Raw genomic sequence first — 22335 nt, 5'->3', positions numbered from 1 at the left:
ACGCTGGACCACACTTGCGTCGCAGCTGTCCATCTTTGCAAAGAGGGTATACAACCGGCGCCTTCATTTGTATGTGTAGGGCAGCCGTCAGAGCATGTGAAAAAGTTTTATTGTGAACCAACAGCAGGAGGCGGCGGCATGTAAGCTGTTCAGCCCTCTACAGCTGGCTCTCTAGAAATATGAACCAGTTGGATAGAAATGCCTCACGCTGGACCACACTCGCGTCGCAGCTGTCCATCTTTGCAAAGAGGGTATACAACCGGCGCCTTCATTTGTATGTGTAGGACAGCCGTCAGAGCATGTGAAAAAGTTTCATTGTGAACCAACAGCAGGAGGCGGCGGCATGAAAGCTGTTCAGCCCTCTACAGCTGGCTCTCTAGAAGTATGAACCAGTTGGATAGAAATGACTCACGCTGGACCACACTTGCGTCGCAGCTGTCCATCTTTGCAAAGAGGGTATACAACCGGCGCCTTCATTTGTATGTGTAGGGCAGCCGTCAGAGCATGTGAAAAAGTTTTATTGTGAACCAACAGCAGGAGGCGGCGGCATGTAAGCTGTTCAGCCCTCTACAGCTGGCTCTCTAGAAATATGAACCAGTTGGATAGAAATGACTCACGCTGGACCACACTCGCGTCGCAGCTGTCCATCTTTGCAAAGAGGGTATACAACCGGCGCCTTCATTTGTATGTGTATAGGGCAGCCGTCAGAGCATGTGAAAAAGTTTCATTGTGAACCAAATGCAGGAGGCGGCGGCATGTAAGCTGTTCAGCCCTCTACAGCTGGCTCTCTAGAAGTATGAACCAGTTGGATAGAAATGAGTCACGCTGGACCACACTCGCGTCGCAGCTGTCCATCTTTGCAAAGAGGGTATACAACCGGCGCCTTCATTTGTATGTGTAGGGCAGCCGTCAGAGCATGTGAAAAAGTTTCATTGTGAACCAACAGCAGGAGGCGGCGGCATGAAAGCTGTTCAGCCCTCTACAGCTGGCTCTCTAGAAGTATGAACCAGTTGGATAGAAATGACTCACGCTGGACCACACTCGCGTCGCAGCTGTCCATCTTTGCAAAGAGGGTATACAACCGGCGCCTTCATTTGTATGTGTAGGGCAGCCGTCAGAGCATGTGAAAAAGTTTCATTGTGAACCAACAGCAGGAGGCGGCGGCATGAAAGCTGTTCAGCCCTCTACAGCTGGCTCTCTAGAAGTATGAACCAGTTGGATAGAAATGACTCACGCTGGACCACACTCGCGTCGCAGCTGTCCATCTTTGCAAAGAGGGTATACAACCGGCGCCTTCATTTGTATGTGTATAGGGCAGCCGTCAGAGCATGTGAAAAAGTTTCATTGTGAACCAACAGCAGGAGGCGGCGGCATGTAAGCTGTTCAGCCCTCTACAGTTGGCTCTCTAGAAGTATGAACCAGTTGGATAGAAATGAGTCACGCTGGACCACACTCGCGTCGCAGCTGTCCATCTTTGCAAAGAGGGTATACAACCGGCGCCTTCATTTGTATGTGTAGGGCAGCCGTCAGAGCATGTGAAAAAGTTTCATTGTGAACCAACAGCAGGAGGCGGCGGCATGTAAGCTGTTCAGCCCTCTACAGCTGGCTCTCTAGAAGTATGAACCAGTTGGATAGAAATGACTGACGCTGGACCACACTCGCGTCGCAGCTGTCCATCTTTGCAAAGAGGGTACACAACCGGCGCCTTCATTTGTATGTGTAGGGCAGCCGTCAGAGCATGTGAAAAAGTTTCATTGTGAACCAACAGCAGGAGGCGGCGGCATGAAAGCTGTTGAGCCCTCTACAGCTGGCTCTCTAGAAGTATGAACCAGTTGGATAGAAATGACTCACGCTGGACCACACTCGCGTCGCAGCTGTCCATCTTTGCAAAGAGGGTATACAACCGGCGCCTTCATTTGTATGTGTAGGGCAGCCGTGAGAGCGTGTGAAAAAGTTTCATTGTGAACCAACAGCAGGAGGCGGCGGCATGTAAGCTGTTCAGCCATCTACAGCTGGCTCTCTAGAAGTATGAACCAGCTGGATAGAAATGACTCACGCTGGACCACACTCGCGTCGCAGCTGTCCATCTTTGCAAAGAGGGTATACAACCGGCGCCTTCATTTGTATGTGTAGGGCAGCCGTCAGAGCATGTGAAAAAGTTTCATTGTGAACCAACAGCCGGAGGCGGCGGCATGTAAGCTGTTCAGTCCTCTACAGCTGGCTCTCTAGAAGTATGAACCAGTTGGATAGAAATGCCTCACGCTGGGCCACACTCGCGTCGCAGCTGTCCATCTTTGCAAAGAGGGTATACAACCGGTGCCTTCATTTGTATGTGTAGGGCAGCCGTCAGAGCATGTGAAAAAGTTTCATTGTGAACCAACAGCCGGAGGCGGCGGCATGTAAGCTGTTCAGCCCTCTACAGCTGGCTCTCTAGAAGTATGAACCAGTTGGATAGAAATGACTGACGCTGGACCACACTCGCGTCGCAGCTGTCCATCTTTGCAAAGAGGGTATACACCGGCGCCTTCATTTGTATGTGTAGGGCAGCCGTCAGAGCATGTGAAAAAGTTTCATTGTGAACCAACAGCAGGAGGCGGCGGCATGAAAGCTGTTCAGCCCTCTACAGCTGGCTCTCTAGAAGTATGAACCAGTTGGATAGAAATGACTCACGCTGGACCACACTCGCGTCGCAGCTGTCCATCTTTGCAAAGAGGGTATACAACCGGCGCCTTCATTTGTATGTGTAGGGCAGCCGTCAGAGCGTGTGAAAAAGTTTCATTGTGAACCAACAGCAGGAGGCGGCGGCATGTAAGCTGTTCAGCCCTCTACAGCTGGCTCTCTAGAAGTATGAACCAGTTGGATAGAAATGACTCACGCTGGACCACACTCGCGTCGCAGCTGTCCATCTTTGCAAAGAGGGTATACAACCGGCGCCTTCATTTGTATGTGTAGGGCAGCCGTCAGAGCATGTGAAAAAGTTTCATTGTGAACCAACAGCCGGAGGCGGCGGCATGTAAGCTGTTCAGTCCTCTACAGCTGGCTCTCTAGAAGTATGAACCAGTTGGATAGAATGCCTCACGCTGGACCACACTCGCGTCGCAGCTGTCCATCTTTGCGAAGAGGGTATACAACCGGCGCCTTCATTTGTATGTGTAGGGCAGCCGTCAGAGCATGTGAAAAAGTTTCATTGTGAACCAACAGCAGGAGGCGGCAGCATGTAAGCTGTTCAGCCCTCTACAGCTGGCTCTCTAGAAGTATGAACCAGTTGGATAGAAATGCCTCACGCTGGACCACACTCGTGTCGCAGCTGTCCCTCTTTGCAAAGAGGGTACACAACCGGCGCCTTCATTTGTATGTGTAGGGCAGCCGTCAGAGCATGTGAAAAAGTTTCATTGTGAACCAACAGCAGGAGGCGGCTGCATGAAAGCTGTTCAGCCCTCTACAGCTGGCTCTCTAGAAGTATGAACCAGTTGGATAGAAATGACTCACGCTGGACCACACTCGCGTCGCAGCTGTCCATCTTTTCAAAGAGGGTATACAACCGGCGCCTTCATTTGTATGTGTAGGGCAGCCGTCAGAGCATGTGAAAAAGTTTCATTGTGAACCAACAGCAGGAGGCGGCGGCATGTAAGCTGTTCAGCCATCTACAGCTGGCTCTCTAGAAGTATGAACCAGCTGGATAGAAATGTCTCACGCTGGGCCACACTCGCGTCGCAGCTGTCCATCTTTGCAAAGAGGGTATACAACCGGCGCCTTCATTTGTATGTGTAGGGCAGCCGTCAGAGCATGTGAAAAAGTTTCATTGTGAACCAACAGCAGGAGGCGGCGGCATGTAAGCTGTTCAGCCCTCTACAGCTGGCTCTCTAGAAGTATGAACCAGTTGGATAGAAATGACTCACGCTGGACCACACTCGCGTCGCAGCTGTCCATCTTTGCAAAGAGGGTATACAACCGGCGCCTTCATTTGTATGTGTAGGGCAGCCGTCAGAGCATGTGAAAAAGTTTCATCGTGAACCGACAGCAGGAGGCGGCGGCATGTAAGCTGTTCAGCCCTCTACAGCTGGCTCTCTGGAAGTATGAACCAGTTGGATAGAAATGACTCACGCTGGACCACACTCGCGTCGCAGCTGTCCATCTTTGCAAAGAGGGTATACAACCGGCGCCTTCATTTGTATGTGTAGGGCAGCCGTCAGAGCATGTGAAAAAGTTTCATTGTGAACCAACAGCAGGAGGCGGCGGCATGTAAGCTGTTCAGCCCTCTACAGCTGGCTCTCTAGAAGTATGAACCAGTTGGATAGAAATGACTCACGCTGGACCACACTCGCGTCGCAGCTGTCCATCTTTTCAAAGAGGGCATACAACCGGCGCCTTCATTTGTATGTGTAGGGCAGCCGTCAGAGCATGTGAAAAAGTTTCATTGTGAACCAACACCAGGAGGCGGCGGCATGTAAGCTGTTCAGCCATCTACAGCTGGCTCTCTAGAAGCATGAACCAGCTGGATAGAAATGACTCACGCTGGACCACACTCGCGTCGCAGCTGTCCATCTTTGCAAAGAGGGTATACAACCGGCGCCTTCATTTGTATGTGTAAGGCAGCCGTCAGAGCATGTGAAAAAGTTTCATTGTGAACCAACAGCAGGAGGCGGCGGCATGTAAGCTGTTCAGCCCTCTACAGCTGGCTCTCTAGAAGTATGAATCAGTTGGATAGAAATGACTCACGCTGGACCACACTCGCGTCGCAGCTGTCCATCTTTGCAAAGAGGGTATACAACCGGCGCCTTCATTTGTATGTGTAGGGCAGCCGTCAGAGCATGTGAAAAAGTTTCATTGTGAACCAACAGCAGGAGGCGGCGGCATGTAAGCTGTTCAGCCCTCTACAGCTGGCTCTCTAGAAGTATGAACCAGTTGGATAGAAATGACTCACGCTGGACCACACTCGCGTCGCAGCTGTCCATCTTTGCAAAGAGGGTATACAACCGGCGCCTTCATTTGTATGTGTAGGGCAGCCGTCAGAGCATGTGAAAAAGTTTCATTGTGAACCAACAGCAGGAGGCGGCGGCATGTAAGCTGTTCAGCCCTCTACAGCTGGCTCTCTAGAAGTATGAACCAGTTGGATAGAAATGACTCACGCTGGACCACACTCGCGTCACAGCTGTCCATCTTTGCAAAGAGGGTATACAACCGGCGCCTTCATTTGTATGTGTAGGGCAGCCGTCAGAGCATGTGAAAAAGTTTCATTGTGAACCAACAGCAGGAGGCGGCGGCATGAAAGCTGTTCAGCCCTCTACAGCTGGCTCTCTAGAAGTATGAACCAGTTGGATAGAAATGACTCACGCTGGACCACACTCGCGTCGCAGCTGTCCATCTTTTCAAAGAGGGTATACAACCGGCGCCTTCATTTGTATGTGTAGGGCAGCCGTCAGAGCATGTGAAAAAGTTTCATTGTGAACCAACAGCAGGAGGCGGCGGCATGTAAGCTGTTCAGCCATCTACAGCTGGCTCTCTAGAAGTATGAACCAGCTGGATAGAAATGACTCACGCTGGACCACACTCGCGTCGCAGCTGTCCATCTTTGCAAAGAGGGTATACAACAGACGCCTTAATTTGTATGTGTAGGGCAGCCGTCAGAGCATGTGAAAAAGTTTCATTGTGAACCAACAGCAGGAGGCGGCGGCATGTAAGCTGTTCAGCCCTCTACAGCTGGCTCTCTAGAAGTATGAACCAGTTGGATAGAAATGACTCACGCTGGACCACACTCGCGTCACAGCTGTCCATCTTTGCAAAGAGGGTATACAACCGGCGCCTTCATTTGTATGTGTAGGGCAGCCGTCAGAGCATGTGAAAAAGTTTCATTGTGAACCAACAGCAGAAGGCGGCGGCATGTAAGCTGTTCAGCCCTCTACAGCTGGCTCTCTAGAAGTATGAACCAGTTGGATAGAAATGCCTCACGCTGGACCACACTCGTGTCGCAGCTGTCCATCTTTGCAAAGAGGGTACACAACCGGCGCCTTCATTTGTATGTGTAGGGCAGCCGTCAGAGCATGTGAAAAAGTTTCATTGTGAACCAACAGCAGGAGGCGGCGGCATGAAAGCTGTTCAGCCCTCTACAGCTGGCTCTCTAGAAGTATGAACCAGCTGGATAGAAATGACTCACGCTGGACCACACTCGCGTCGCAGCTGTCCATCTTTGCAAAGAGGGTATACAACCGGCGCCTTCATTTGTATGTGTAGGGCAGCCGTCAGAGCATGTGAAAAAGTTTCATTGTGAACCAACAGCAGGAGGCGGCGGCATGTAAGCTGTTCAGCCCTCTACAGCTGGCTCTCTAGAAGTATGAACCAGTTGGATAGAAATGACTCACGCTGGACCACACTCGCGTCGCAGCTGTCCATCTTTGCAAAGAGGGTATACAACCGGCGCCTTCATTTGTATGTGTAGGGCAGCCGTCAGAGCATGTGAAAAAGTTTCATTGTGAACCAACAGCAGGAGGCGGCGGCATGTAAGCTGTTCAGCCCTATACAGCTGGCTCTCTAGAAGTATGAACCAGTTGGATAGAAATGACTCACGCTGGACCACACTCGCGTCGCAGCTGTCCATCTTTGCAAAGAGGGTATACAACCGGCGCCTTCATTTGTATGTGTAGGGCAGCCGTCAGAGCATGTGAAAAAGTTTCATTGTGAACCAACAGCAGGAGGTGGCGGCATGTAAGCTGTTCATAAGAGGGAGTAGCAGTCGGGTCTAGCGATCAGTGGAAGTGCAGTTCTAGCCTGTTAGGGAGCTCTATAGGCATAAGTGACCAATGAGAGGCTTGTAGTCAGATGGGCCAATGAGCACTTGCAGATAGATAAGCCAGATGGCATCTACCGAGGGAGCTGAGTGACCAACAATCTCTCTGATGCACCTGAACCAACCTACAGCTGGACCAGGAGGCTGTTGTACCAAATAAAGGTGAAAATCAACAATTGCCGTGTACCTTCTCTGAAGCGGCTGCCTGGTGCCGACATATTCAGGCAAGCCAATCACTGTTCAGTAGGCTTATCGTGGACCAATCGGGGCCAGTCATCGGTAGGCTTCGGTGTGAAGGGCCAATCAGTAGGCTTTGCGTGGTTTGGCTTAGTCAGTAGGCTTGGAACGGACCAATCAGCATGAAGTAGGCAGACCTAGTATAAAGGTAAGTTTGGATATCTGAGATAGAACCACAGTGGAGCTGCGGCCGAGCAGGGCGGGCGCTAGTGAAGGCTATGTCCGGCGGGACGGGCCAATCTGTAGCGGCCAATCAGAGCGCTGGGAGAGTGATCAGTAGGCTTAGCGTGGACTGGATTAGAAGTCTGGATCGGTAGGACCAATCAGCATGAAGTGGGCGGAAAGTTGCCTGCCACGAGGTAAGTTTGGGCATATGAGATAGAGCCGCAGTGAAGCCGCTGCCTCGCTAGTGCAGGCTATGTTCAGTAGGCCTAGAACGACGGCCAGGGCACTGGTGAAGGCTAGTTCAGTTGGCCAATCAGAGGGAACCAATCAATGGAGCCGGTTAATTAGGAGCAGAGCTGAGCGATCAGCCTCTACCAAACAGCGTGAAGTGGGTGGAGCCAAGTAATTAGCATAAAGGGGGGAGCTATGGTGAACCAATCAGCAGGCATGGGCCAATTATCGTGACGTGGGCGAAGCCAAGTAGTTAGCATAAAGGGGTGGAGCTACGATCAGCCAATCCACGATCAGTAGGCTTAGCATGCGCCAATCAACGTGAAGTGGGCGGAGCTAATGGCGTCCAATCAGATGGCTTTGGATTTGGCTTGTGTTGAATTACAAGTGGATTGTGTTGGCTGAGAACTGGATTTTGGCTTAGAATTGGATTAGAATCGGCCATCTTGGATTAGAAAAAAATGAGGGTGTCGTTGTTCGGTACGGTTCTTAGACAGTATCAAGTTATACGACTGCTGTCACCGCATGTCACTAAACACACAGGGACTCATCCATATCTCTCTCATCATCAATCTCAAGCGTTCCTCAACTGAAGGGAAAAGTGAGCATTGTTTCATGAGGGGGAATCTCGTACTGATTTTGTTCGACCGGAGTGCCACGCTGTCTCGTATGTCAGTACGACCCCATCGATGCCATGCTCATGGCCGTAAAAGAGAGCACGAAGCTAGAATAGAGAATCTCTGTAACTGCCCAGTCGTCCTTTCAGATGACAACGACGACAGAGTTAGCAGTCCGCCTTTCGTAATAAGTGAAACGGACGACGACGAACCCCTAGATGGGAATGACAATGCAGACGAATTCCTCGTGTGGGAAGGGGATCAGTCGTATGCAGATTTCATTCCTCTGTCTGGTAGGGTTAGAGATAAATCACCAGATGCAAGCCCACAATTTGGAAACGAAGCTGAGCTTGTCCAGGGTCGTAGAATCGTTGAATTAGAGAACACGTCGTAGAGAATCATCCCTCCATGACGGAGAAACGATTTCTTCCTTTTTTTGACACAGATGAGGCATTTGATGGAAGGGCTACTAGGTACACGCTGACGCTTTTCTGTTCCCCGCACGACGACAACGTCGACGATTTGCGAGTCTGTCTACCGAGCATAGCTGCAGTAATCACGCGCGTCCTCGAAGGTTATTCCATGCCTTTCAAATTTTGTCTGTGCTCGAAGGCGCTCATGTTTAAGGACGGAGCCGACGGGTTGACTCCTCATCTCTTTTACGTGAACGTTCACATGAGAGTGGTTCATAATCGCCAAGAAGTCGAAGGCGCGATAAGTGCTGCCATCGTAGAGTCCTCGCAACGCGTAGAAAACTATGCGAGAGAAGGATCTGGTTTCACCTCGAACGATGTCCAATGTGTCGACTTAAAACTAACGCGCTTAAAACCGCAGTGCATCGGGTGCACGATCGAGCTTCCCGAAATGTTGAAGAGAAAAAGAAAGAGTCTCTTAAACGTCAAACGTCCACCGAATCACGAAAACGACTGTTTCAAGTATAGCGTGCTGGCACTCTTGTATCCTTTGAGGAACAACGCAAGCGATTATGTCAGGTACCACAAATACATGAATCCTTCGAATCCGGAGACGCGCGTAACGTACTGGACGCCCTGCTTCCCAGTCACTTACGAAGACATCTCCCTGTGGGAGAGAAAAACAAAATATCCGTGTACATCTACGTGTTCGACGAGCAGACAAGTTTCATATCTACCGGACGGGTTTCCTGCGGGCTCTATAAACATAAAGTCCACCTGCTCGAGGTTAGGGAGCATTTCTATGGAATCAGAAAATTTAGCACTTTCATAGGGCGAGGCGATAATTTTTATTGTGAGAAATGCACGAGCGGTTACAGGACGAGAGGGGCGTTGGAGCTGCACGAACGTCTGCGTCGAGACGTAAACGAAGTAATTCTCGAAATGCCGAAAGCAGGGGAGAGCGTCTCCTTCACCAAGGTACAATCATGGAGGTAATAAACTAAGGAGAGGGCTATATGATCGGAGGGCCGTGGGACCCCTCTAGCGGTCGCTCCTGGCAATACCACGCCCATCTAGTTGCACGGTCACGTGATCCCCACATGTTTCGGCGTTATGGCGGTCTGCGCGGAGGCTTGGAAGTTTAGCAAACCTCATCTTCAGCAAACGTCTTACCTTCAAGGAGTCCATTCGCACAATACTTTGAAAGTTATGGGTTGTTTCAACAATTGCCGCGTGATAAATCACAGCAAAAGTTGAGCAAAACAGAAGAGAAGCCATGCAATGTCACGATGACGTACGTACGTCTTCTAGCGATTTAGTGATCCATTGCTTCCACACTGAGATGATCTATCTTGTGTTTCAACGGGTGTGATAAATTCTAACTCCAAAGATGTTATGAAAGCGGAAACAAGTTATTCGGCCGCAGTTCGCCTCTGTATTCAGGTAAGATACGCCGCGGACATGGAGGACGCCATGTTTTATGACGTCTTGCCGTGACGTTTATGGGTCACGTGTGTGGGCAACTAACCACAATGCCATGCGCGGGTCACAGCACGCTCGCTTGCATTGGGAGTGGCGCTTAGGGCATCTCCTTAGTTTCTTACCTCCATGGGTACAATAAATGCATCCCTACCCCTATTTCGCGCTGTTGGACACGGAAAGCATACTGGAACAGGATGCACTCGTTAAGGACGCTTCGAGTATGCACAGGACGAGCTCCTATAGCATCGTGCTAGTGACAAGTTGTGATGGGAAAATAATGGGCGTCGATGGCTATTTGGGACCTAACGCAGCAGAAAAATGCTTGTTCGCGATCAAGGGATTTGGCGAACAAATCGATAGGCTGAACCGCCTTCCCTCACCGTTGGTAATGAGCGTGGAAGACCGCCTTCGACACCAGTGCGTGACGCACTGTGAATTTTGTGGAATCGAATTTAACCGACACACACGGAAAGTGTCGCATCACGACCACACCGGCTTCGTAGAGCCCGGGTCCTCCAATTTTGTCGCGATGCTGTGTGATACGTGTAACCTTAAGTGTCGTAACACCAAAGAACTCGTCGTGTGCATGGACAACCTGCAATACGATTTGAGCTCCCTTCGCCAACACATGCACGTTCTAAATATGGGTGAACCGTGGATCTTAGCTTCGAGGTCGGAAAAAATAAGAGGGTTCAATATTGGAGATATCTACTTCCGCGATACCACGCAGTTTTTCAACCTCTCCTTGTCGAACCTGGTGAAAACTCTGCTCGCCAGCAGAGGCGAGAGTGCGTTTCATTGTACCCGTCAAATGTTTGGTGACCATTTCCGGCGCCTCCTCCGTACACCTTCGTCGATAGTCTATAAGTGTACAATTTGCCCGCGCTACCGCGAAAGGAAGCTTTCAAAAGCGACCTGAACGACCAAGAGATCACGGACGAGGTGTATCAGTACGCCCTCGAGATTTTGGAATTGTTTGAATGTAAGGACATCGGCGGTTACACGGGTCTGTACGTTACGCTCGACACTTGTCAGCTGTGTGACGCCGTGCTATATTTAAGAAGAATTGCGCAAGAAACGGATAGGATAGATATCTTACGCACCGTGTCTCTTGCCAGTTACGCGTGGAGCAGCGCTCTGAAGTTCACTAAAGTCAAGCTCGAGCTCATAAGTGACCAGGAGATGTACGAAACGATCGAGCAAGGAATCAGGGGAGGCATTTGTAACAGCTTCCACAGATACTGTCGGGCAAATCACGAGGGGTGTGACGATTACGATCCCCAGGAAGAAAAGTCTTTTATCCAGTACCTCGACGTGAGCAGTTTGTATCCGTGCGTGATGACTTTCCATCTCCCAGAGGGTGGTTTCGAGTGGGCCGATCCTTCGAGGTGGAGCGAGATCGATTTTCTCAACATTCCTCACGATTCGGAAGTGGGTTATGTCTTCGTGGTAGACTTGTCGTATCCCGAAGAACTGCACGCGCTCATCAGGGATTTTACCCTGGCACCCTAACACAGGTGCGTGGACGAGAACGAACTCTCCTACTACCAGCGGCACTTGGAATATGTGTTGAAGCAGAGCGCTCCTCCCACAAATAAACTCTTGCTGACGTGCTACGACAAGGAACACTATGTCGTTCATTAACGCGTTGCTCGCTCTGTACGTGAGGTTGGGCATGAAAATAAAACGTGTTCACAGCATCCTCTCATTTTGTCAAGATAATTGTTTGAGAACCTTCGTGCACAGAAACGTTGCTTTGAGGAATGCCGCCACCACGATATTCGAGCGACTTCTGTACAAAACCATGTCGAACAGCACGTTCGGTAAATCGATACAAAATGTGAGACGTATGAAAAAGTATACCATTGCCTACGACAAAGAAACGACCGCGCTCCGAAAACCTAGTTCCATCAACAGTCAGCATTTCCACATTCTGAGTGACAAGTGCATCTTGTACGAGATGCAGAATAAGAGGGTTAAATGCACGCACCCCCTTTACGTGGGTTTTGCCATTCTAGAGATATCCAAAGTCCGAATGTACAGCTTCATCTACGAGTCGCTCTTTTCTCGCTTGACGTGTCCAGTGCAATTGATCTATAGCGATACGGACAGCATAATGTTTTCTCTCGCGTGTGAGACCCTGGAGAAGCAGCTGACGAAAATTGAGAGTGCGCTAGATCTGTCCTCCTGTCCTGCTTTTCAACGGCGAGCACGCGAATCAGATGGGGTACCTCAAAGACGAGACGGGAGGCGGAGTTATTCAGGAAGTCGTAGCCATCCGAGCCAAAATGTACAGCATTCTCTTGGCTGGTACACACAAACAGATCGCGAGAGCAAAAGGAGCTAAGAAAGACATGGTGAGGAAACATTTATTGCACGAAGTGTACCGAGATTCTCTGTTCAATGAAATGGCAGTCTCTCAGAAGCAGTGCACCATTCAGAGTATAAAGCAAACAATGTACACCTTTTCGAGACTCAAGAAGAGCTTGGTCTCCTACGACGACAAGCGCTATCTCGTGGATGCGATACACTCCTTCCCTTATGAAAGCTGCGAATGCCGTAAGCTTTGCTGGTGTTCTGATGAGTACCGCATTACGATAGTACTCCCTTTTTGTGCAGCATCGGAAAACCCGGAAGAGAGCCCGAGAGCGTTGTCGTCAGGCATCGAGTGACCGTGGAACAAAGAGCTACACGCGCATATAATCGAGAATAAAGGTTCTAGTCGAGACATGCTTCTCTCTCTCTCTGTTTCTCTCTCTCAGACAGGAGAAGAACGAGTCGTCGTGGCAGTGTGGTAGCGGAATGGGTATATGAAAAGTATGACCATTGCGTCATCATGCTGGTGTAGTGACCCACGCAGTGACGACGCTACCATGAAGATTCCCTATTTCTTGTGTGGCATGTCCGATCATCTCGTAAGGTTCTGTTAGTGAGATCAGACAAGTCAGGGAGGGTGCAGGCATCTATCGTCCAACTCTTTTGTATGAATTCAATAAAGATGTTTCAGTGAAAGAAAACACAAAGTCTCGTCAAAGTTAATCAGACTGTTTAATGCGTTCCATTTCGATAACCAAACGGTATTTGAATAAATCGGTGACAAAGTTCACGATGTAAACTGCTTGCAAATGTCGCTGCTCCGCAGGGCGTGCTTAATATGAGCGATGGCACGAGCGAGAAGGTCCACGATGTCTGCAGCAATGTAGTTGAATTTGGCGTTGGCCAGACTCACAAATTCGCTCATCAGTCAGGGGTCCGTCCGGAACCGTTATGCAGACGTTCTTGTAACGGGCGTAGATCCGACGCACCATCTCCTGCGGCGGCCCCGGCGAGATCTCTCCCATATTGCCAAAGCCTACCATGTCTATCACGTAGAAAAAAGCAGTGATAACAAGCTCGTTGCGGAGACTTTCGCTGCTGAAACATTCTTTCTCCACTTCTTCCCAAGAAGCGTGGGTGCGGGAACAATTTTGTAACGGTGCTGGGTGAACATCTTCACGTATTGATGACGCGAGAGCAGTACGCGCTGCCTTTATACAAATAAATGCGCGCAAAGAAACGAGAGCGAAGCCCAAACGGAGAAGCCACCCGTTGCCGCTAGGAGCGCGCGCAGTGGAAGGAGCAGAGAGCCGAAACCGAAACCACCCGCGGGCAGGCGGCGCAAAGGGCGCTAGGAGCGCGTGCACGCATGCGTAGTTGCCGCGGCGCGGCGCCCCAGTCACTCGCTCGCTGGCTGCCGTCGAGAGCAGACGTGCGCTCGGTTGCTCCAGAGTCCCAGCGCCCGCTCAGTTTCTGCCTGGCTGTCGGATGGATTTCCGATGTTTGCGCGTTGTTTTACCGTGCTCCTTTTCTCGCGTGTTCGCCATACGCGCATGTTTAGACTTGTTTAGCGGTGACTAACGAGAGATTTGCCGAAGTTTGCGCGTTGTTTGACCGCGCTCGTGTTAAGCCTTTTCTCTCATGTTTGCATTACGCGCATGTTTAAACTTGATTAGCGGTGACCCGTAGCGTGTCAAGCCAGGCACCCATAGCTCCCCGTCTTCGCGGATCTAAAAAATGTTTGCACGTCATAAACACGTGGTATTGCTCCGTCAGGCATCATAGTTGATACCCATTGGCCGAAAGACATTGCGCGCTCCGCTATTGGTTGGCGAAGTTTCAAAAGAGCATTCTTTCGCGAGCTGCCTGTCTGGCGGGCAGTTACGAGAAGAGAAGAGAGAGAAGCTGGCAGCGGCGTTGACGCCGTCTCGCGTCTCGACGATGTCAGTTGACACCACAATATGACCACATTGTTCAAAGAGAAGTAGCAGGTTTGTTAGTGTGTCAAAGTGACTCAGCGCGTGTTGTGATGTTTCCCGACACAAGTATCGTACGTACGAAGAGTCTCTCGAGTTCAGAACTGGAATGCGGTGGTGAGTGAGCTGACGCCTGAGCAACACTTGTGAGCGCCGTCGCATTTTCAAATGCAGTCACAAGGGAGACAGGATGCGGTGTCCGTGCCACAAGCATTTCCCGCTTCGTTGAAACCTTCGCACTGCAACCAACGAAAGGAGATGCTCACGTTGTAATTGATGTCAGTTTAATTTGTACAAGGTTTTGCGTGGAGGTCTACGCTTTCTCAGGTAGGACCTGAGGAAGCATGGACCTCCAAGCGAAAGCTTCTACAAATTAAACTTAAACAAAAATCTTCAGTGTCGGTTTCTGTATGTTGTTTATGTGATCTACAGGACTTGACTCCCCTCTTCGTATACACTTCAACTACATGTTATGTGTAACCTAGGAATGCTGGTATGTGGGTGGAGTGGATAGTTTGCCACAGTACCCCAAAAAGGGACACAAATGGCTGATAAATCTGCTACAGAATCTTGCCAAGAGGATGAGCACTTGGAATCATCACAGTTTTTAGTACCATGCAGAGGAAGATAGAGTACACCACCCTCAAATTTTGTACTACTTTTTCTGAATTACTTGTAATTATGCTGCAGCTACATAGGTAGCAGTTCAAATGCTACTCACAATTGCCAAAGCTTCATGCTAGCACTCAATTCATTTTACAAACTTTAGTTTGTGACGTGATGAATGTTTCGGTGACTTCCATAGGCCCGGTTTCACCAACTCTGGTTAACTGAACCAATATCAAGGGTTGCCAATTCTTGAACTTAACAGACACTTCTCTTTTTTTCCATCGGTGATGTGGTGAATATTCCAGTAATAACTCCTTCAGTGAAGCAGATAGTTTAATGACCGTTCATCTTAGTTCAGATGCTGAAAAGGTTGGTGAAACTGGATCATTATGTAGCCTTTGTGTTCTGGTGCTGTGCAATGGTTTTTCGAGGGATTCAAACTACAAAAAAGGTTAGTAATAAAAAAAGTTTTTGGCATACCCACCTACATACATGTCCCGGACAGCACGTAAGAAACTCAACATAATATAAATGTCATCATGACATTGGTAGACAGACTGATACCGAAACAAATCATAAGGGGAGGGCTTGGTTCCACAAATGGACACTTGTTCACTGCCTCCTCTTGAAATAAAAGTAGGACCGAAAGTCGCGTGCTCTCTCAGAGACCACCGTAATCCCCTCAAGACCGTGCCTTCTTGATGCGAACTCGTGCCCCCTAGCTTTGAGCGTAGCTCAACTGTAACGAATTGGTGGCTGTGTTGAACAGTGCGATATCATTTGTTTTTATGATGAACAGTATGATGTCATTTGTACCGTTTCACGGCACTTTGTACAAAGGCTTTGTATGCCAGCAGCGTACTGTCTGCATCTGTTTTCGTGTCCACTTCAAGAAGATGATTTTTTTAAGAGGCTTAGAGGATGCGTAACTACTGTGTGATTTCCACTAAATATCAGAAGAGAGGTGCACACCTAAATACCTGAAACCCTCAACTCAATTAATTGTAGGATCAAAATTGCAAGGGAATATATTGACGTTTGTCTTGTTCACAAAAGATAACATTGCACACTCTGCAAAGTTCATCGGTAGTTGCCATGGCCTACATCAACCATAAACACTGCAAACCACTCATTGAGCATAGTCAGTCCGCGGTACGCAAAGTGAAAAGCGTCATTGGCCATTGTGAACATGGCCATGCAACAGTGCTTGCGGCTTCGCATTTCTCACTAGTTTCTTTTATGAGATGACTACTTGGAACTTTGGACTACTTGGAACTTTGGAACAACTTTGCAAAGCATATGTACTCGTATGCACTTTCTTTAATCGCTTAAGGAGTATTTCTCCCGTAACATATCTCAGCAGATGCAGTATGTCATGTAGGTAACACTATTTTGGCACAGTATTTGCTTTATATGTCCAACAAGCAGAGATATCAAATCTTTGTGCCAAAATGGTGTGCCACGTGTCCGTGTAGAGACGAGTCGCTTAGATGGAATAAGTATAGCATCTTGATGTTGAATGCAAGTTAATGTTTGACAACATATATGTCATGGGTTAAGTAGAGCAGTATATCATACACCCATCAGAAGAATGCCAACACTTCAGTGCTTTACCTTTACCTGTTATTCCAATGTTTACTCTCCCTTCTATTGGCATTTTGTATTTCAGAATCAGTTTTATATTACTGAATTTTAATTTGGCAATCCTTTCACATGTCTTGTGACGGGACAGGTTAGCAATGTAAGCAGTGTTGATGTGCCTCTCACAACCTGCAACTTTATGCAAAAATACTCCAAAACCCAGGAGACGACATAACTCGACAAAAAAGTAGAGAACTCCGACTTAACATAACAAAATAACAAGGTTTACTCAGACGTTTCATCCGTCATGCGATGGACATCATCAGTGCCAAACTGAATGAGAGATTGCACAACCGGTCACTGTTTAAGGAAATGGGAGTATTGTTCGGGGAGGGGCACGGTGTTTATTATAAACCGAGGGGTCACTGCGTATGTACCAAGACTCTAGAAGCTTCCTGTGTCCCCATCTTTGTTCTCTCTTGTTATGTGAAGTTGGAGCTCTCTGCTTTTTTGCCTGCATTTTTATGTATGAGGGTGTTTTTGTGTCAAGAGGGCAAGGGTGCCGGCAGCATGGCACATGTTCACAAAAATGCAGAACCAGAGAGAGACACACACAAAAAAATGTATAGTATAACACATCCCAATCATTTTGTCGTGTCCTTTTTGATGTGTCGTCTGTTCTACATTTGTTTTTGTTTTTTTGTGTGTGTAGTTTCTGGATTTTAAGCCCAGGAGCAGTTGCTGTAGAGAATGCTGAGAACATGTGAAGCATACATTTTCTCATTCTCACATTATGCCGTAAGTAGTGTGAAAGACAACTCAGAAGGAATTTAATGAGAGACAACTTGTCACCAAGATCAGTGCGGGAATATTGCAAAGGATTATTATCAGTCAAACAGTGAAGCTGGCTGCAGTACACTACAGTGTGTCACATGTAACAATATCAGTGTTTCCGAAACTGACACACGAACCTTAGGGAGGCCGGAATAGTCAAAGCGGGGGTTACACCACTTGGCGAAAAGAAAAAGCAGATGAGGTGAACGCAATATGCGACAAAACCAAGCAAACTATCTCGCTACAACTGCAATATATTGAAGTAGTTTTAAAAAAATAGAAGTTCAGTTCAGCGCACAGATATCAGCTGTCGCACACACAGCCATCCCGAAAACTATGCCCATCTTCGTTGATGCACGCACGAATCCACAGGAAGACCGCCGCGGCTTTCCCACTCGGATTAAGTATCTGTACCTTGAACTGTGAACAGTTTGGTGGACACCCTAGAAAACGAAAACAGCTGATTGCCGATTTCATGGGCGCGGCCATGGGAGCCGACAAGGACCGTTCAACAGAGGAGCAATTTGAACGCGAATGTGGCGCTAGTGGTAGCGCAACAATTTGCACTTCAAACGACGTAAAGTGACCAAAAAGTGAGCAGCGAGGATGCTTGCTTGCTCATTTGTCATTATTTGGGCCTATAATCCACATAAGGGTTCAAGAAGGCTGCTAAATGCCGATGGCCGGCACAAGAAAAACATGTTTGCAATGTTTTTTTTTACCCGTTGCGGTTCAAGCGAATATACCTTTTTTGTGCTTCCTTCCTATCTTTTCTTTGTTTTCTTTTTCTTTTTCTTTATTGTTTTTTACTGTTGTCGCTTCGTTCCGGAGCCCTACCTTGGAAAGCTGCTCCTGTTTAGTTTCGGTATAAATCGGCATGTGGGGGCATGGGGCACAGTCCACCACTCCTCGAGTATTCACGGTGCTGGCTCTGCCACCCCCCCCACCCCGAATTTTCCCTCCGAGGACCTCTTTGTATATGCCGTACTTCTCAATCTCTAACTCCATGTCCCGCAGTGCTCTCCTTCAGCTTAGGTTAGGTTAGGGCTCGCTCCCCCTTGCCGACTTCCGAGTTGGTGCGAGCGAGGTATCTCCATAATGGAAAGCCTGAAACGGTGCACTAAAAGCAAATGTCACCTCTGTGGATAATAATTTGAAGCATACAGATGAAGGATTCACCTCATATCTAAAACGATTGCCAGCAATTCTGTTCTTTCTGTTTCTCGAAAGAAAGAAAAACAGCTTCATAAAAAAATTTAAAAAATACATCTTGAATTATGGAAATTAGAATGCCAGAATACCTTGCAGATAAGGTTTTCCTCCACTCGCATACGCGTAAGTGCGAAACTAATGTATACGTAGTCCTAGTTGTTTTATTTTAAAAAAAATATCTGTTAAAAATGGCTACGACCACGAAGTATGCGTTTGTGGCACGCCGTTTATTTTGTGTGTGTGTGTGTGTGTGTTTCAGCTTGGACAAATTTTTATAAAAACGTCACGAGAGCACATCATTTTCACAGTTGATTTCTACGAGCGCGTATCTTTTCCAAGAATGACTATAATGACTCATAAGGATGACTAATCAATTAAATTCATTAATTCACTCTAATAAGGAGGTCTTGAACAAAAACCAGATACCGATATGGGAGACTGTCCTAGTTAAAATCCACACCACGTTTAAAAAATTTGAAACACGTACGTGTATTAAAATATCCATCCCTGAATTTTGACATGCAGATGGGCCAAAACCCTAACCCTGGCGCCCACACTCTTCAAAATGAACTTCACCACATAGCACGCTCCTAGCCAACCATCATCCCGAGTGACATCGTTCTGTCCCCTGATTTCTTGAAAACGGGAGGCGTCCGCCTTTTTGTGACAATTAACATTTCTACATAAGTGTCACAAAAAGGCGTACGCCTCCCGTTTTCAACAAATCAGGGGAGAGAACGATGTCACTCGAGATGATGGTTGGCTAGGAGCGTGCTATGTGGTGAAGTTCATTTTTAAGAGTGCGCGTTTGGGGTGGTGGGGGTGGTGGTCCTCACGGTACGGGACACTTCTGTATGTCAACTGCGCTCGCAACTATATTGTCTTCACTCAGAAACCGTATGTTTCTGGAACGTAGAGAGGAAAAAAGGAATCACAAAACACGAATATACTTCAAGTACTCTTCTCCTTAGGGAAGCGAGGAAGCGAGAGATTTATTGACTCTACGTTGCACTAGTGTCAGCGCGCTGAGCGGTTGAGATGGAATTGGAATTAGAATTGGAAATGAATCAAAAATAATAATAACTAACACTAAAAAAATGAAAAAGCGCTATCTGAGCTGATCGAGCTCGGTTCACTCTGGAAATTGTTGCACCGACGACTGGCGCCACGTTCGAACTTACCTAAAAGTGCTCCTCTGTTGAACTGTCCTTCTCGGCTCGCATGGCCGCGCCCATGAAATCAGCTGTTCTCGTTTTGTGGAGTGTGCACCAAACTGTTTGTAGTTCAAGCTACAGGTACTTAATACGAGTGGGAGAGCTTCGGCAGTCTTGCTGTGGATTCGTGGGTGCATCAACACAGATGCGCATAGCCTTCGGGAGGGCTGTGTGTGTGACAGCCGGTGTCTTTCTCCGTCTGTTACGTCGTGAGATACTGAGATCACCGTCTCTAAGCGCCCAGGAAGCTTGAAATCTGCCCTGATACATACACAGTAATATATACCTTCAATATACGCTGATACATATACGGTCAATAAATTGGGACTTGCTCCACTGCAATCTTTCCCGGAGTTCACAAGAGAGAGTGTTTGCGGATTTATGCCTTACATTTAATCTATCGCATATCGTTCCACATCCTACCCGAATAGCTCATGCCACGCAGTCAACCCTTTTACTTGGTTTTAACCTCCCATCCTGAGCACATCACTTCTTTGCATGTCACTGATGGTCTCAGTGACCACAAGGCCATCTTCTAAGATATCTCTTCAAGTCGTCCAAATGTTCATAAATTCAACGATAAAACCATATACGACTACGCTCGAGCTAACTTCCAACCCATCAACGAGGGTCTTGAAGCTCTGTATGAAAATTCCTTTCATGCCACCTCACCTCACTCCATTGAGGATAACTGGTCCCCCTTTGTGACAACATAAACTACCTTACCGAGTACAATGTTCCAAAGGTAAGAGTGAAATCTTATGATCACAATCCTTGGTTCACGAAAAGTCTTAAAATCTTGCTAACCAAGACAAAGCGTTTACTCAGGAAGGCGAAGTGTCTTGCCGACGAAGTATCACGGGCTAAATTTCACTACCGTGAAGGGAATACAGGCGCTCGATCAAGGAAGTGACACATAGGTTCTCTACCATCGACCTCCCCTCTCTTGACGAATAAACCAAACCAATTTTGAAAAATTTTACCTGCGCAAAAATCCCACCTTATCAGTCAAACTGACACCCGCCGACAACGACTGCGCCAACGCTTTCGCTTCCTTGTTTTCATCCGTTTTCAACACCGATAACGGGTACACCCAAACTCCATTAGTATCAGTAATCGCCTCCTCACCTATGGTCCCCATTCATATGACCTTTCCTTTCTTTTTCTTAATAAACATATCCCCCCCCCCCCATTCATATCAGCACTCATGGCATTTCTAAAACCATTGGGTCACTTAAGCTGTCGTCAAGTGCTGGTCTGGACTCTATTAACCCGAATGTTCTATACAACACGAGATCTATTTCCAGCAAGATTCTATGTTGCATATTTACTCAGTCACTCCATGATTCTGCTTTACCGCAGGACTGGAAGAGGGCGAAGATTGTCCCTATTCACAAATCAGGCAGCTGCCACATCGTTAATAACTACCGCCCATTTCACTCACTTCTATAGTATGTAAAATTCTCAAACGCATACTCCAACGTAGGTAAGTACCTTGAAGAAAAATGCTTCTTCTATCCCTTGCAGCACGGGTTTGGAAAGCTCTTTTCGTGTGAAACTCAAGTAGCCAGTTTTGTTCACGACATCTTTCTCCACGCGGACAATAATCATCAGACTGACGCCATTTTCTTAGACTTTCGCAAGGCCTTCGATATGGTGCCGCACTCTAAGCTTCTATACAAACTCTATCTGCTAAACCTCGACCCGTATGTCGTCCGTTGGATAGCTCAATTTCTGACTAATCGTACGTTATCTGTTACTTGCAACAACCACCTATCCCCAGATGTACCTGTGCTTTCTGGTATCCCTCAGGGTCCAGTCCTCGGCCCTTTCTTTTTCCTTATCTATATAAATGACCTTCCTTCACGCATATCTTCCACGATTCGTCTCTTTGCTGACGACTGTGTAGTGTACAGGCAAATCCTCTCTCCTTCTGACCAACTAACCTTACAAAGCGACCTTTAACTAATCCGGCGTTGCTGCAATGACGTGGCAAATGCCTCTGAACATTGCAAAGCGTCGCATTTTGTCGTTTTCTCGAAGACGGGTCTCCTGTCTTAAACCTTCCCCTACATTCTAAGTGATATCACATTAACCCGAGCAGATTCTTACAAATATCTTGGAATCCACCTTTCCTCCAACCTAACTTAGAAAGAGCACATCAACCACATAATAACTAACGCTTCTTGCACCCTACGCTTTGTTAGACGCACCCTCAGGTTTGCGGCCTCCATCTTAAGCTCCTAACCTTCACGGCTCTTGCACAAAGCAAGCTGGAATATGCATCACCTATTTGGGACCCTCCCCAAAAGTATCTCTGCGACGCCATAGAAGCCATCCAGAATCGGGCTGCCCGTTTCATTTCCAACGACTACTAATTCGATACCTCTGTAACCGCATTAAAATCAAATCTTAATCTCGACTCACTCGAACATCGTCGCCGTCTTGCCAAGTTAGCCCTCTTCCATTGGTTCTTTTTTATCTTGCCACCGCACCAATCGCTCATCACCTGCTCGAGTGTCATTTTTCCTCGCATCGAGCACGCTAATAAGGTCACATGCTTTCATTGTAATAGCAATGCATTAACCAGATCATTCTTTTGTTCAACTGCCATCGAATGTAACAACCTCCCATCACCTCTCACAACTATTATCGAGCATACAG

This window comes from Ornithodoros turicata, unplaced genomic scaffold (assembly GCF_037126465.1).
Source record: "Ornithodoros turicata isolate Travis unplaced genomic scaffold, ASM3712646v1 ctg00000967.1, whole genome shotgun sequence".
In the NCBI taxonomy this organism is placed as follows: domain Eukaryota; kingdom Metazoa; phylum Arthropoda; class Arachnida; order Ixodida; family Argasidae; genus Ornithodoros; species Ornithodoros turicata.
This window is presented reverse-complemented; position numbering follows the sequence as displayed.